General features: G+C 39.3%; 1 protein-coding gene across 7 annotated transcripts in view; it reads right to left on the reverse strand.

Moving 5' to 3' along the window:
* Positions 1 to 17,211, reverse strand: part of PPP2R2B (protein phosphatase 2 regulatory subunit Bbeta) — a 527,631-nt gene that overhangs the window by 337,276 nt on the left and 173,144 nt on the right. Inside the window, exon 1 of one of the 7 annotated variants that reach the window (XM_006148045.1) lies at positions 9,397 to 9,564. The exons of 5 other annotated variants lie outside the window; for them this stretch is intronic. The gene's annotated coding sequence lies outside the window, so the exon portion shown is untranslated. Of the gene's footprint in view, positions 1 to 9,396; positions 9,565 to 17,211 lie in introns of those variants that run through there. One more of the 7 variants, XM_006148047.2, reaches the window with a different exon arrangement.

Consider the following 17,211-nt stretch of genomic DNA (forward strand, 5'->3'; position numbering starts at 1 on the left):
TCAAAAAAAAAAAAAAAAAAAAACCAAAAACAAAAAAACCTGGATGGCCTAAACCCTGATGGAGTTGAGAAATAAAGGAAAAAAGGATTGCAGCATGACCACATGCCTTCTGGCAATTAAGAGAATAAACAAAAACAATAGCCTACTAAGCCAACTACAAAAGGCTGACTTGGTGGGACAGACCATGGCACAGTGATAAAACATAAGGCTCTGTGTTGCCATCTCGTGTGGGAAGGTTCAGGGTCTAAGCCTGGACACCTCTCTGAGTATGCCGGGCATGCTTGTTCCCATGATTTGGAGCTGGCTGAAGCTGACAGTGGATCATGGCAGCAGTACTCTGGTGGGGGTGCTCAGTCTTTTTCTGTCTCACTCGTGGTACTGAGTACCATTTCTAAGACTAGGTCATTAAGTGAATCAATTGATAAGCAAGAAACCTAAAGACAGATGTCTTGTGGTGTGTCATGGCACCATAGGGTATGTATTTTTCAATAGGTAACATAACATCATACTAGAATAATGTCATTCTGTACATACCAAGAACATATCCATACAAAGAGCATACATTCGCCAGAAAGTGACAAGGCACATCACAACACAATAATATAAATCTGGCATGATTGTATTTATTCTGAATACTACTATGGGTGCATGATAAAGTACAAATTTATAATGAAATATGTAGTTTTGCATGATTACAGGCTCTTCCTGTAATAAATAATAACCAACTGGGGGAATGAGACAAAGATCGAGAAAGGAGATTGCTGAGATTTACACAGACTGAAAAGAGGGATTCTCCGCATTAGAGAACTGGTCATAAGTCTGAGCGGTAGTTAAATAAGTAGGTTTGCAAGTGAGGCATGGTTGTAAACTTACACAAATGTAAAAGGCTGGCTTAGCCCTTTTTTTTTAAAAAAAAAAAGTAATTTATTATTATTATTCAATTTGACCAGAGAGAGAGAGACAGAGAGATAGGAAAGTGAGAAAGCAAGCCACCAGGACCAAGACTCAAACTGTGGTCAGCCATGTGGGAGTCCAGCACCTTAACCACTATGCCACCTGCTGGCCTCATGGCTTGGTCTATTAAGAAAGAATGATCCTTCTTAATTTAGGACAAGCAGAAAAAGAAACTTAAGGGCAATGGTGAACTGATTATGCATTTATCATCCTCTTTTCCCAAGATTTCTTTAAAATGGTAGTAAAGAAGAAAGCAGATATCATCTCACAAGATAAAGAGAACATAAGGAGGGCCATTAAGGGGACAATGACCTTCATGTGTTTCTGGGAGAGAGAAGGGAGCCAAACATGGTGTGAGAGGAGGGTTGAAAGCGGGAGAGGGAACCAGCAGTTAGCGTAATGGCTATGTCGCTGGACTCCCACATAGTCGACCGCGGTTCATGTCCCGGACCCAGTGGCTTAAAACTCATGCCGGGAGCATGTGTGTGCGTGCCCAAGATCCTGAGAGGAGAATGGAGGAGAAGGGATTGTGGTGTGACCATCCCCCCTGGGGGGTGATTTCTCGCTTTCTGTCTCTATGTCTCTCTCTGTCTGTCTGGCGAGCTCACGCGCCCTATAGTAAAAACCTCTCCAAAAAAAAAAAAAAAAAAAGAAGAAGAAGAAAACGGGAGAGAGGGCTAAAAAAATCATCTATATAGAGAAAATTGATTGACTTTCCCTCCCATCTCACTGTTTAACTCTTTTTCCCAGTTTGCTTTGGAAGGATACAATAGAAGTTTCTTCTTTTTGAAAAAAAAATTAAAATAAAATAGTCTAGGGTAGATCAAAATTATAGTATGAGAGTAGGATCTCCAGAGAAAAGTGCTCTGCGTTTTGGCATTTGGGGATTTCAAAATACAAGATCCCTTGTGTCTACTCACTCTATAATGAAACCAACCACTTGCTAAGTCCTATTCATGTTCATTCGACCATTCTATTGATTCGTTCTCACATATGACTGAGCAATGTAAGATCATCTAGTCAATTGAATAAAACCCACCATGTGAAGGGGAAAAATGCAAGATAAATAAAAATAACAACAGACTCTTGAGGAAACAAATACTTTTTCAGAACAGAAATAAGTAAATCCTAATTAGTACATGCAGAAATATTTTTAGGAAGAATAAACCTACTGTACAAATCAAAAACAGGATGCCATAAAAAAGAAACAAGTAGGGAATAAAAAAAAAACTTATTGAAGAATGTGAAGAAATGATTTTTAAGCCATTAAAAGGTTAAGCTATATGGACATGGAAATCTTTTAAAAAGTAGGACAGGACCAGCAGGTAGCATGATAGTTAAGGTGATGGACTCCCACAGGGCTGACCATGATTTGAGTCCTGGACCTAGTGGTTTGCTTTCTCACTTTCCCTCTCTCTCTCTTTGGTAAGTGCATATGCCCTATAGCAAATTAAAAAATGACAATAATAAAGAAAAATAAATAATTTTTTTAAAAGGTAGGGCAAAAAAGACAAATACAGAAAAAAAATCAGAGATAATAAAATTAGGGAATTATTCTATGAAGTCCGACATTCAACTAATAAAAGTACCAGAAAGAGAGCATTAGGAAATCATAATGAAAAAAAAAAAAGAAATCGTTAAAGAAATACTTATAGAGAATATTTCCCAACTGAATAACATGAGTTTTCAAGACTAAAAGGATCCCATTGGATAGCTATATTCATTATTTTAAAAAGACTCATAACCACACAGTCATTGTGAACACCAAGAATAAAAAAAGCTCCTAAAAGTTTCTTGGAAGAAAACACAGACCATATATATGGCAGTAACTACGAGATTGACACTGGAATTTTCTCTTCTACAACATTGGTCTCTAAAAACTGTGGAACAACTTCAAATCTCCAAGGGAGAATAATTCTCAAACAAGAATTCTATAACGAACCTACCAATTAAGTGACTGAATGGCTGGAGGACCTGAAATTTATTGAGCTATGCCCTTTCTTTGTGAGATGCTTTACTGGAAATACGAATGCTCCTTTAAGGAAAGTATTACTTTCACTACTCACAGATGAGATCAGCCAACAGGTCAACCCAATGAATACGTGTCAGAAACAAGGGTCAAAGTCAGAAAATGTACCTGAGCCAATCTGCTATTCTTCTTCTAGGGTCTTTGAACACACAGAGGAATACACAGGGAGAAGAAGCGACAAGGCGAAAGCAGGCAGTGTCACCCATTGCAGGGACTTTGGAGCAAGGGATAGACTGTTGCTATTTATAAATGAACATAATGTCCTTGTCGCTACCTTGGCAACTTTCAAAGGGTAGTGTTATAACTTCAATTAAGGTTTCTGAAATTGGGGGTGCCTCAACATATAAGTCAATATGATCCAGGAGATCCCATTAACAGATTACCAGCTTCTTGGTGCTAACTTAAAATATCAGTGTAAATAAAATCAACAAAATTAGAGACGGTCTTCCATTTCCAGAGCTCTCTTCCTATTTTAACCTATCTCCTGAATCCTATTTATACACTCATGAAAAAAATATTCATCATATCTGAGGACCTACATATATGCCAACAATTTCAATTCCCTGTTCTCATGAAGCTTTCAGTCTATGAAGATAATGAGCAGAATTTGATGAAAGAGAAGAATGCAACGAAACAGGGACGTACTCAGGTAGGAAGGGAGGGGCTCTGCTAGGAGATAACATTTTGATGATTCAGAGGATCCAACTATGCAGAGAGTTGATGTAATGGGAGATATAGTACAAGGAAATGCACTGGTGGTGCAAATTCCCTAAGATGGGAAAAACTTGGAGGATTCAGGAACGGAAATATCATGCCAAAATATGGGAAAGGGAAGATAGCCCATGATGAAATTGGAAAGGTGGTTAGAACCACACACACTAAGCTTGTAGACTACTGTAAGAAATTAGAACAAAATACAAAGTGATGAAAACTCTCCCAAGAACTTAAAGCACAGGAGGGACAAGAACTGAAGTATGGGGACCAGCAGACAACGTAATGGTTATGCCGCAGAACCCCCATGTAGTTGACCACAGTTTGAGTCCCAAACCCGGTGGCTTAAAACAGACCAGGCTTGTGCACATGTGCCTAAAATCCTGAGAAGAGAATGGAGGAGAAGAGATTGTGACATGGCTCTCCACCCTGGGAGGTGATTTGTTTCTTTCTGTCTCTCTGTTTCTCTGGCAAGCACATATGGCCTATAGCAAAAATTTCTCTCTCTCTACTTAAAGACCTCACCATTTTTGTGTTCCACTGGCATCTCAGAATCGATAGATTCAGATAAAATCTTCCTCGCCCCCAAAGGGCTTCATTTCTTTCCATTCCTCCCCCATTTCTCTCTTGCTTTTAAATATTTGTTGAAAATCAGCTCAGTCAAAATATTCCCGAGTCCCTAAGCTAGTCAAATGGTAAAGTATTATTATCTTATTATTTTTATTTGCTCACCTCGCATCCAGTCAGCAATTACATTCTATGAACATTACTGAAAACTGTCCAATTCTTCCATTCAAGCTTTTATTACTATTCATATAATATTAACAACAATGGCAATAGTATTACTGCTACTACTATCAACAATAACTACAACAAGTGCTTCTAGTACAAACACTAACTAGTGATCCTGGCTTCACTTTATGCATTTTATACAGATTAAGACATTTAATTGTCAAAAAACCTCCCTGAGGTATGGCTCCAGGTATACTGTGGTACCTTGGATCTTTAAAGAGCTCTTAGTGCTGGGGCCAGTAGGTGGTGTGGTGATGGGGATGCTGGACTCCCATATGACCAGCCATGGTTTGAGTCCCAGACCTGGCAGGTTGCTTTCTAACTTTCCCTCTCTCTGTGTCTCTCTCTGGTGAAATGAAAATAATAATAAATACAAAATTAAATAATTCTTAAAACAAATGAAGTGTTCTTAGTGGTTGTCTTTTCCCTATCCTCTTTCCAATCCATTTTATTTTATTGATGGACTAACTGTCCCTGCACAAAGCTCTAGTCAAGCCAGAAGCCACCTAGTTTTCCAGTGCTGTCAGAAGAACATACAAGCTCCTCAGCTTGGTAATCATCCTCCTGTGATCTGGTCCCACTCTATACTTCCCAATTCATAGCTCACTTCTTCTCTGTATGTAGACTTTACTATTTAGACTCAACATACCTTTCATTTTCCTAATGCAGCAATTCTCAGAATGTGGTCTGAGCACTTCTAGACATCCTAAAATACCTTTATGGAATTCACAGATAAAAAACTATTTTTATATTCCTAAGATGTTATTTGCCTTTTTCTTTTATTTGCTCATGAGTGCGAACTGGAGTTTTCCAGAGGCTACATAATATGTAGTATTGCAACACGCTGAAGGCAAGAAGCAGATATAAGAATCTAACTTTTCTCTATTAAGCAAGACATTCAAATGATTTGCAAAAACTATAAAGTGATACTGTTCTGTTTGGTTTTGAAAAATAATTTTCATGAAAGTATTTATTAATGTTAATGTGTAATACATTTATTATTGCTATTTTAAAAGATTATCTACATTTATTAATCATTATTATTATTTTAAATTTGGTATAGGGCACATGTGCTCACCAGAGAGAGACAAAGAAAAAGTGAGAAAATAAGCCATCAGGTCCAGGTTTCAAACTGCGGTCGGACATGTGGGAATACAGGACCTTAATCATCACACCACCTGCCGGCCCTTATTATTGTTATTTTTAAATGAGCTAATAAATAATTTAATGATGTATCAGTAGATGCTAGCAGCATAAATGGCAGTTCTTTGGGGTTCTCAATAATTTCTAATGTTTTTTTTTTGTAGAGGTTTTTTCCTATAGAGTGTGTATGCTCACCAGAAAGACAGAGAGAGAGACAGAAAGCGAGAAATCACCCCCCAGGGGAGATGGCCATGCTGCAATCCCTTCTCCTCCATTCTCCTCTTGGGATCTTGGGCATGCACGCACATGTGCCTGACGTGAGTTTTAAGTCACCAGGTCCGGGACGCGAACCGCGGTCGACTACGTGGGAGTTCAGTGACATAGCCATGACACTAACTGCTGGTCCCGATACTAATATCTTTTTGACCTTAAGAAAGTTAAAGTCATATTAGAATACTCCATTTCTTATTCGGCAAAATTGGGATGACTGTTGACCTTACAGGATCGTAGGAGCAAAATGCATAAGCTAGAGTGGGTGCATAGTGTCAAATGATGCCAAATGATAGATACTGCCACTACCAAGACCATGTAATTATCATTGTTATTATATGTTCTGTGCATTCTTGCCTCTAAGTCTTTAGTGATATTCTTATGTCTTTAGGGACTATCCTCTCAGAGACTTCTGTAACTACAGGGAATAACTGCAGCATGAAAATACTCTGTTGAATTAAAAGGATGCTCTCTCACCTTTTCCTTGGATCTACCATTCAGTAGTAGAGTTAGCTCTTTTTGTGAACTCAAGTTAGGAAGAAGGGAGAACCAGAAAGACCAGCATACAATATTCTTTGTTTATGAGTTTCGAACTAGACTTCTATAACATAGTGGGAATTTTAGAGCCCATGATTCTTAAATGTTAACATGTAATGGGTTTATTATCATTATTTTTAAGAGTCTGGTGCCTGAGAGAACAAGAAAAAAGATTTTTGGAGATCAAAAGCTTGGCTTTAAATACTAATTAACAATTTCTAGAAGATTGGAAGGTTGGCACTAAATCTATGAGGAATAAAAAGGGAAGAATGCAAGTCGATTGCATAAGGACATTAAGCAAGGAAACCAAAGTTTGACCAAGTGGCAGGAAGTAAGAATATCAAAAGGGTAAGTCTAGAGATTAGATACCTACTATGACTCTTGATAAGACTTAATCAGTCCTGGGATAGAGTAACAGAGACTGTGGATAGTTTGTGAAAAATTCCACACATGGCTGAGGGGACTTACATCTCAAGTCCTAAAGTGTAGTCCAGAGAGACAATAAGTTTCTTGGAGAAAAGTCATGTCTAAATGACATGATACTTGAGTGATCAGTGATACCGTTCATGTAGACTGACTAAAGACATGTTCTTGGAGTCCTACAACTTTGTCATAGGATAAAAGAAACTGCTGAAAGTCTTGGTCCCTGAGAGAAAACAGGAAATAATTGAGAATGCTCTGGTAGAACCAAGGGTGCTAGGAGTCAAGATAAGTACATGGGTGTTGTGTTGGAGGTCACTATAAGACCACATCTAGCAACAGCAGATAATTACATCATCAGGAACTAGATACAAAAAAGCCACACTAAAGCCAAGACTGGGAGAAAATATGTGCAACATATTGAATAAAAAAATTAATCCAGCCTATTTAAAATAACTCCAGTTAATTAGTAATAAAAAGCAACCTTAATCCCAGCTATTTGAGAAGTTGAAGCAAGGGGAGCATGCCACTGTGAGATTGTCTAAAAATAAATAAATAAAAACCTACATATACATGCATGCACATACACAGATGACCTCATAAAAATAGGTTAAAATATTTGAAAAGACAAAACGTTTGAATAGTAAATACTAAACAGAGATAAGATATACAAACAGAAAATAAACCCTTGGAAATATGTTCAACATTATTAGTCATTAAAGAACTACAAGTTAAAACCATAGTGAAATATTCCTACACTCCTACTAGCATGGCTAAGACTAACAATATCACATGTTGGTGAGTATGTGGAGCAACTGGAACCCTCATATACTGCTGGTGGGAATTAAAAATAGCACTTTGGACAATATATGATAGTTCCCTATAAAGATAAAAATACACCATTCAATCCACACTTTAATATTTAATAGAAATAAAAACATGTGTTCACACAAACATTTATATTTGAATGTCACAATGGCTCTATTTATAATAGCCAGAAACTGGAACAACCCAAATGTCTGTCAACTGGTTAATGTAGAACATTTATATACTGTAATAATATTCAGCAACTAAAAGGAGCTAACTTCTGATAAATGAAGCATAGATAAATCTTGGAGTTAATGTGGTAAGTAAAAGAAGTTCGAAACAGATGGCTGGATGCTGTATGATTTCATTTATGTGACATTCTAAAAAAGGCAACACCATAGAGACAAATGGCAAATCTTGGTTGCTAGTGCCAGGGCCCAGTGGTGGTAGGATGGGATTGATTTTTAAAAGAGCAGGAGACAACATTTGGGGGTGGTAGAAAAGTTTACTGTCAGTGTGGTGGCCCCTGGACACATTAGCTACTGAACACTTGTCATATGACTAGTACAACTAAAGGACTGAATTTTTAATTATATAAAATTTAAATTAAGTCAAGTTTAAATTATATAAACTTGTATGTTTGGAATCACTTGGACATTTGGATCTATTGTTTCAACTGTGAATTTTACAAAATCTAAATACAAGTCAAAAGTTTTTGAAAATGAAAATCTATTGGGACCAGTAGTTAGCATAATGGCTATGTCGCTGGACTCCTATGTGGTTGACTGCGGTTCTCATCCTGGATCCGGTGGCTTAACACTTACGCTGGGCGTGTGTGTGTGTGTGTGCGTGTGTGTGTGCCCAAGATACCGAGAGGAGAATGGAGGAGAAGGGATTGTGGCGTGGCCATCCCCTGGGGAGTGATTTCTCGCTTTCTGTCTCTCTGTCTCTCTCTGTCTGTCTGGCGAGCACTCGCGCCCTATAGCAAAAACCTCTTCAAAAAAAAGAAAGAAAGAAAATCTATTGTCTAAACTGAAATATGCCGTAGTTTGAAAATATACAATGAATTTTGGGACCAGCAGTTGGTGTAATGGCTCTTTCGCTGGACTCCCATATAGTCAATCACGGTTCAAGTCCTGGACCTGGTGGATTAAACTCACATCGGGTGCATATGCATGTGTGCCCAGGATCCTGAGAGGAGATTGGAGGAGAAGGGATTGTGGCGTGGCCATCCCCTGGGGAGTGATTTCTCGCTTTCTGTCTCTCTGTCTCTGTTTTTTTTTGGTGAGCACACATGCCCTATAGCAAAAACCTCTCCCTCCCCCCCAAAAAAATGCTAAAAAAAAAGAAAAATATACAATGAATTTTAGTAATTAATGTGAAAGATATAAAACACCCCATTAATATATTTTTTAATTAATTATATGTCGAAGTGATACTTTCTGGATGTAAGTTAAATACAATATATTATTTACATTGATCTCACCTGTTTCTTGTATTTTTTAAAAGATGAGGATGCCAGAAACTTTTAAATTACATTTGCGGCTTACATTTTCTAAGGGATCTTCTAAAAGTTCATAGATAATGAGTATTATGAAAAACTATGCATGGGTTTCAAAAGTTTTTCACCAAAAATAAACCTGTACTTCAATCCCATTTTTCTATAAACTGAAAACAATGTTTAAATTCACCCTAAGACAGCATATGCATGAGAAAGGGAGAGAGAGAAGTACCTTCAACAGGGTCCTGCTACTGTGTGACTCCCCTTGCCCCAGCCCTCCAGCTCCTCCTGTGTCTGCCATATTTTCAAGTCAACCCAGCCATCCAAACTCATAGTTGGCCATGGGCCTGCAGCACTGCAACTCTGACTGTACCACTGGCTGGGCCTCCATGGATGTTTTGAAGCCCTTCGTATTTTTATGGAACACTGCTGTTCTACATCATGACTGGTGGTGATTATGACACTGAATGCTTTTGTCAAACTCATTGTGCGTAAGAACACTAGAAAATTTGGGACCACCAGGTGGTGTGGAGGTGTTGGATCCACATGGCCAGCTTCATGGTTTGAGTCCTAGACCCAGTGGCTTGAGAATTATGCTGGGTGCTCATGTGTGCATGCCCCAAATTCCAAGAGTAGAGTGGAGAAGAAGGGACTATGGCATGGCCATCCTCCTGAGGGGGATTGATATCCCCCCCATTGCTCTCTGGTGGGCCCATGTGACCTATAACAACAACAAAAAACCCAAACAAACAAGAAAAGAACTAGAAAATGTTAAGAAATGTCAACTACACCTCATATAACAGATTAAAATGAAAAGAGCAATCTACAGCAAAGAAAAGTTATTAAAGTAGACCAGGCAAGATAAGTTGCTCCTGGCAGAGACACTGCAGTGATGAAGGCCCACACAGGAGACCAGAAAAGGTGAGAGGCTCCTCCTATGTTTCCTGTGAGGACAGAAGATGGTACAGGGATACCATTCTGATAGGGAAGAGAGAAGGTAAAGGAGGGTTTCATGGGTGTAAAATTAAATGTTTAGATTTTAAATGATCAGTTCAATCTGAAAGTTATTGGTAATCACCAGTTGGCAAGACTATGTTTTCTGCCATAAGCAGTAGAAGAAGTTTAAAAATAAAGCTGCATTTTTGCACAAGTGAGCTGATGAACTATTGCAACTACATTTTTTTAAGAGAGATTTTTACTATAGGATGCCTATACTTGCCAGAGAGAGACAGAGAGACAGAAAGTGAGAAATCACTCCCCAGGAGGGAATGGCCACACTGTAATCCCTTCTCCATTTTCCTCTTGGGATTTTGGGCACGCATGCAAATGCACCCATTTTGAGTTTTAAGCCACTGGGTCCAGGACTTGAACTGTGGTTGACTATGTGGGAGTCTAGCGTGACCATTACTCCATCTGCTAGTCTCTGCAACTACATATTTTAAGCCATCTATATGTCATTTTCATAAGTTCAGCTCAAGCAGCGCTTTCCTACACAGCTTCTGCTGGACATTGGTTAAAATGATTGTTTCTTATTTGAGTGTTCTCACAGCTTGGCTTATATTCCTCTTGGAAATTTTCATGTACCCAGTGGTCAAAGAACACTTGTGGGAATTAACGTTATGATAGAATATAATAGCACCTGTGTGCTCTTTGGTTTTTACAAGTTGGAGAAAGTGCTAAGGACACAGTGGATCTGAACATTCCCCCAAGGTCTACCCATTGCTGTAGTGTGGAAAAGCACCAGACTTCACTCTGGACAAGTGTCCTTTTGGGAGAGCCTCCTTTCTCCCTAGTCTAATCCTAATGGTTTTTGTTTGTCAAGGCCCAAGTCAGTTCCTGCCTTCCTATATCACTTCTCTTTTCCACTCCTTTGGGATCCTATGCTACTTTACTACTTAGCAGTTCTGGGTTATTCACTATTGTGTCCTATGGGTTTACTCCATCCATCTCCCTACCAAAATGGAGAGTTTCTCATAACTAGGCATTTTACCTCCACAGTCAGCAGTGCTTTGCTAGATGTTCAAACCAGCTGATCAAGTATTGGCAGCATTTAATTCCCACAAGAGAAAAACTGTTTTTTTCTTCTTTATGGAAAAAAAAAAACAACCATAGAGAAAAATCTGTTGAGCAGAAGAACAGCAGCAGGTACCATTTTACAAACATATTCAAAGCCAAATTTTCTGTATACATTCTCACATTTCATCCTCTAAAATCAAATTATATCTAGAACCATGATTCTCAAAGTGGTCTGAGGCACTTTAGGGTACCATAGCAAACTTAAAAAGGCATTGTGAGAAATTAAAAAAAAAAAAAAAAAAGATCACATTCTGTCTTTCTTCCATGAATGAAAGATATAAAGAATGAGTATGAGATCGGGAACCAGCAGTTAGCGTAATGGCTATGTCGCTGGACTCCCACATAGTCGATCACGGTTTGTGTCCCGGACCCGGTGGCTTAAAACTCACGCCGGGCGCGTGTGCGTGTGTGCCCAAGATCCTGAGAGGAGAATGGAGGAGAAAGGATTGCGGCATGACCATCCCCCCTGGGGGGTGATTTCTCACTTTCTGTATGTCTCTCTCTGTCTGTCTGGCGAGCGCACGCACCCTACAGTGAAAATCTCTCCAAAAAAAAAAAAAAAAAAAAATTAAATGTGAGGGAAAGAATGAATATGAGGGACCAGCAGTTAGCATAATGGCTATGTTGAACTCCCATTTAGTCGACCACGGTTCGCGTCCTGAACCTGGTGGCTTAAAACTCATGCCAGGCGCGTGTGTGTGCGTGCCCAAGATCCCAAGAGGAGAATGGAGGAGAAGGGATTGCGGTGTGGCCATGCCCCCGAGGGGTGATTTCTCGCTTTCTATCTCTCTGTCTCTCTGTCTGTCCTGCGAGCGCACGCACCCTATAGCAAAAATCTCTCTCAAAAAAAAAAAAAAGAATGAGTATGAGAGAGAAATAGAGAGAGGCCACCCCAGGTCTCCATGTCTCTTTTTACCCTCAGTTTCAGCCAGCTCCAGATCATGGGCACACTTACACTCTGCATGTTTAGGGAGGTCGCTAGATGTGAACCCAGAACCTTCTCATTTGGGTAAGCATTCCAGAGCATTGTATTTTCACCACACCACCACCTGGTCCCTAATTTTTCATTTTTAAAGGAAAAACTTCTCTTAGATACCATGCAAATTATCACCTTGAGGTAGATCCCTGGATCTAGCTACATGTTAGATCTTTGCAAAGCTGGGTTTTCAGCAGTTGCTGTGATAAACAAAATCTGCTGCTAAAATCAACGTGGAAGCCGAAGTCTCATTCCAAGATTCAAGAAATTGGGCAGGGCTCAATAGGCACACACATTCCATTAGCAAGTACTGTGGTTACCTAGAAATTAAATGATTGTGGGTCAGCTGGTAGCATTTGGTTAAGGCAGGTGGCTCTCACATAGCTAACTACTCAGCTCAAGTCCTTGACCCAGCGTCTTGAAAAACACAGCAGCTAGAGACCAGCAGATGGAATAATTATTATGTTACTGGACTCCTACATAGTAGACTGTAGTTCAAGTCCCGGACCCTGCAGCTTAAAACTCAAGCCAGGTGTGTGTGTGTGTGTGTGTGCATGCCCAAAATCCCGAGGGCAGAATTGAGGAGAAGGGATTGCAGCATGGCCATGCCCCCTGGGGGGTGATTTCTTACTTTCTGTCTCTCTGTCTCTCCAGTGAGCACATGTGCCCTACAACAAAAATCTCTCAAGAAAAAGAAAAAGAAGAAAAACATATCAGGTACATGTGTGTATGCCCAAAATCCCAAAAAGAGAAATGAAGGAGAAGGGATTGCAGCATGACCATCCCCCATTGTGGGGGAGGGGGACTTTCTCATTTTTTCTAGCAAGCAGAAGCACACTTTTTTCTTTTCATATATCTATTTTCTCAAAAGGCCACTAAATTGTTTGGGCATCAATCCACAGTAAGTTGTTTGGGACGAGCTATTTAATAAAGGAACTGTTAACTATTTCTTTTGGCACAGGGGGCTCTGTGAAAAAATGACTGAGACACTAAGGACTCCGTGAACAGAGAGTGTGGCAGTGTGGAAAACTCTGGCCTGGAATGTTTGTGGACCATAGTTGGAGAAGCTGATAGTCTAGAGTGTGGAGGAACTTGCCCAGAAGCACACTCAGTGTCAAAATTGGGGTGCAACTCCCGGCTCCCCTCAGTATAAACCCTGTATTTTAAACCTCCTGGTTCCCTTTAAAATCTTTCTGATCAGCTCCTGAAGGCAGACACTGAGGACAAAGCAGCTGGTCCATAGAAAAGTAATAGTGGGAAGATTTCCCTTGGGGGGTCAAGAGAGGGCGCAGTGGAAGGCCACAGAAAGAGGCAGGGTGATGACCCCAGCTGTTTCTGACCACTGACTATTCCCACAGTGAAAATTTACACTGAGGAATTAAGTGACTTACTCTGGGTCCCTGGAGGAGCTCATCCATCCTCCTAGACCATGACATTCCCCCACATTCAATCCAGACCAAAGAGGGGTAACTTAGTAGGAAGCAGAACAATTCTTGAATTCAGTTCATTCCCTTCTGGGGTGGTCCTGAGTTTTATTCCAACCCCAGTACACTTCAGGGAATGACAATGTGATCCATGTCTGTTCCTGATGATCTAGGAGCATTTTCCTCACCATTATGCACATATTACTATCCTCTTAAGAGGTCAGTAAAGCCCTTTATTTCAAAATCTGATTTATTTGCATCCATAATCTTCTTGTTAGCTAGACAATCTGCATAATAACCTGGCATGAAATATTTTTAACAGGGCTTTCCAAAACACAGAAAGAAGCCTCCATAATAATGGAAGGCATTAACTATCTTAAACAGAAACCCATTTGCAGATTAAATTTGCCAAGAGGTCAGCTTGCAGCTGCCTCTATGTTGCAAACCCCACGTGTCCTCTGTGTCACATACTGTGACATATCTTGAGAAGAGTCAGGGTCTTTTCCAGTCTGCTGATTCTCTGTTTCAATTAGAATAGATTTAAGAGTCCCCAAGCTCTGGTTTCTAGGTGGCCTTGCACAATATTATTAATAATTCAATCATACCTGTGCTGATAACAGACTACATTTCTACCATCCCACAAAAAAAGTCCAAACAGATTAAGGACTATCCCTTAGTTAATTTCTTTGGCAGTTTCCTATCTGATTGACATCCATTTATTTAATTGCTGCTAGAAGATTTAATTTTCATTTCATTGGTTTAAAATTAATGGGAAAAAACCTGTTTATTTTAAAAATATTTGACTTATTCTTTTTTTTTTTTTGGAGAAGTTTTTGCTATAGGGCATGTGCACTCACCAGAAAGGAAGAGAGAGACAGAGAGACAGAAACCAAGAAATCACCCCCTAGGGAGGATGGCCATGCCGCAATCCCTTCTCCTCCATTCTCTTCTCAGGATCTTGAGCACACACGCACACACACCCGAAGTGAGTTTAAGCTGCCGGGTCTAGGACTTGAACCACGGTTGACTACATGGGAATCCAGTGACATAGCCATTACACAACTGCTGCCCCCTGATTTATTCTTTCTCATCCCCTGAATAATGTTGAGATATTCCATTCTATAAGATAAATACTATTATTTAGCAGTTTTCATTCTCTGAATTCACTTCAGCCAAGTCTGTCTGTTTACACTTTCAAGTCCAATATGAAGATCAGTCTTTCATAGCAAATAATTTCATTTTTATAGGCACTCAATAATGAGGATGGCAGCAGGATGTTCATCTAGAATTTCGGTAATCTTTTTTTTTTTTTTTTTTTTTTTAAGCATGAAATATTTTTAACAGGGCTTTCCAAAACACAGAAAGAAGCCTCCATAATAATGGAAGGCATTAACTATCTTAAACAGAAACCCATTTGCAGATTAAATTTGCCAAGAGGTCAGCTTGCAGCTGCCTCTATGTTGCAAACCCCACGTGTCCTCTGTGTCACATACTGTGACATATCTTGAGAAGAGTCAGGGTCTTTTCCAGTCTGCTGATTCTCTGTTTCAATTAGAATAGATTTAAGAGTCCCCAAGCTCTGGTTTCTAGGTGGCCTTGCACAATATTATTAATAATTCAATCATACCTGTGCTGATAACAGACTACATTTCTACCATCCCACAAAAAAAGTCCAAACAGATTAAGGACTATCCCTTAGTTAATTTCTTTGGCAGTTTCCTATCTGATTGACATCCATTTATTTAATTGCTGCTAGAAGATTTAATTTTCATTTCATTGGTTTAAAATTAATGGGAAAAAACCTGTTTATTTTAAAAATATTTGACTTATTCTTTTTTTTTTTTTGGAGAAGTTTTTGCTATAGGGCATGTGCACTCACCAGAAAGGAAGAGAGAGACAGAGAGACAGAAACCAAGAAATCACCCCCTAGGGAGGATGGCCATGCCGCAATCCCTTCTCCTCCATTCTCTTCTCAGGATCTTGAGCACACACGCACACACACCCGAAGTGAGTTTAAGCTGCCGGGTCTAGGACTTGAACCACGGTTGACTACATGGGAATCCAGTGACATAGCCATTACACAACTGCTGCCCCCTGATTTATTCTTTCTCATCCCCTGAATAATGTTGAGATATTCCATTCTATAAGATAAATACTATTATTTAGCAGTTTTCATTCTCTGAATTCACTTCAGCCAAGTCTGTCTGTTTACACTTTCAAGTCCAATATGAAGATCAGTCTTTCATAGCAAATAATTTCATTTTTATAGGCACTCAATAATGAGGATGGCAGCAGGATGTTCATCTAGAATTTCGGTAATCTTTTTTTTTTTTTTTTTTTTTTAGAGAGAGATTTTGCTATAGGGCACGTACACTTGCCGAAAGACAGAAAGTGAGACATCACCATGAGTTCAAAAACGAGTTTGATCATTTATGAGTTGTGATGCTCAGGGCAGGTTACTTAAATCCAGATTCAAGATAAGCGTGAGACAAGGGGGGGTGCCTTGAGGACAAAATGTAAAGAGGTGCTTGCTCATTCTCAGGGTCATGCAAATGTAGGACAACGCAGAGAACCTGCGAAGGAGTAAGTACCTCCTTCCAGTAAGTTTGTACCTAAGTTTCGTACCTTAGGTGTAAGCTCGCTTCACTCTAACCCTGGCCCTGATCACTGAGTTGTCTCATCTGCAAATGGGTACTGATAACAGCAGCCTTCTTCATGGTAGTGTAGAGAGAGGGCGAAATGAAATAATTCACACAAAGCACTAAGCACATTGCCTAAAAGATGATAAGCATTCAATAAATTCTCAGTAATGCATTAGTAATATATTTTATTGAGTTATACAGTCTGATCATGTTACCCCAACCTTTGTGTTCTCTTGTAGAATAAAGTATAAAATCATTACCATACTTCCCAAACTAAGTATGATCTGGCCCATGTGTTCTTCTTCACTAGTGTCCGTAGTGTCCCTCTGTGTATGGGAGATACATTCCAAGACTTCCTGTGGGTGCCTGAAACTCAGGAACCCTATAAATCCTAATTTTTTCTATACGTACATACCTATGATAAAGTTTAATTCATAAATTAAGTACAGTGAGAGTTTTGCAATAACCTAATAATAAATTAGAACAATTATGGTGGTATTCTGTAATATAAGTTAGTTACGTGAATGTGGTCTTTCTCTAAATAGTAGATCATGGTTGACCATGGTTAACTGAAGCTGCTGAAAGCAAAACTGCTGATGGGGGGAACGGGGGGTCAGAGAGTCTGAATTTTCTAATACTCTTTCTACAAATCTCTGGTCTTCTTTTGGGTTCTTGAATGCACCATGCATAACCCTCTGCCTGCAGAGAGACTTTGCATAGGCTGTTCCTAGTTTCCATCCCTGTTCACATAGTTAACTCAGCTTTATACGCCATATTACATTAGAATAATTTCTTTAGGACTCAGATCACATCTGTCCGTTAGCCACCTTCTTGGCTTTTAAAATAAATCACAGTAAACCCTTATGTATTTATTGTTCAGATTATTTGATTATAGTCTCTCTATCCCACTAGATGTTACATTCCAAGAG

Source organism: Tupaia chinensis, unplaced genomic scaffold (genome assembly GCF_000334495.1).
Source record: "Tupaia chinensis unplaced genomic scaffold, TupChi_1.0 Scaffold000228_1, whole genome shotgun sequence".
Classification (NCBI taxonomy): domain Eukaryota; kingdom Metazoa; phylum Chordata; class Mammalia; order Scandentia; family Tupaiidae; genus Tupaia; species Tupaia belangeri.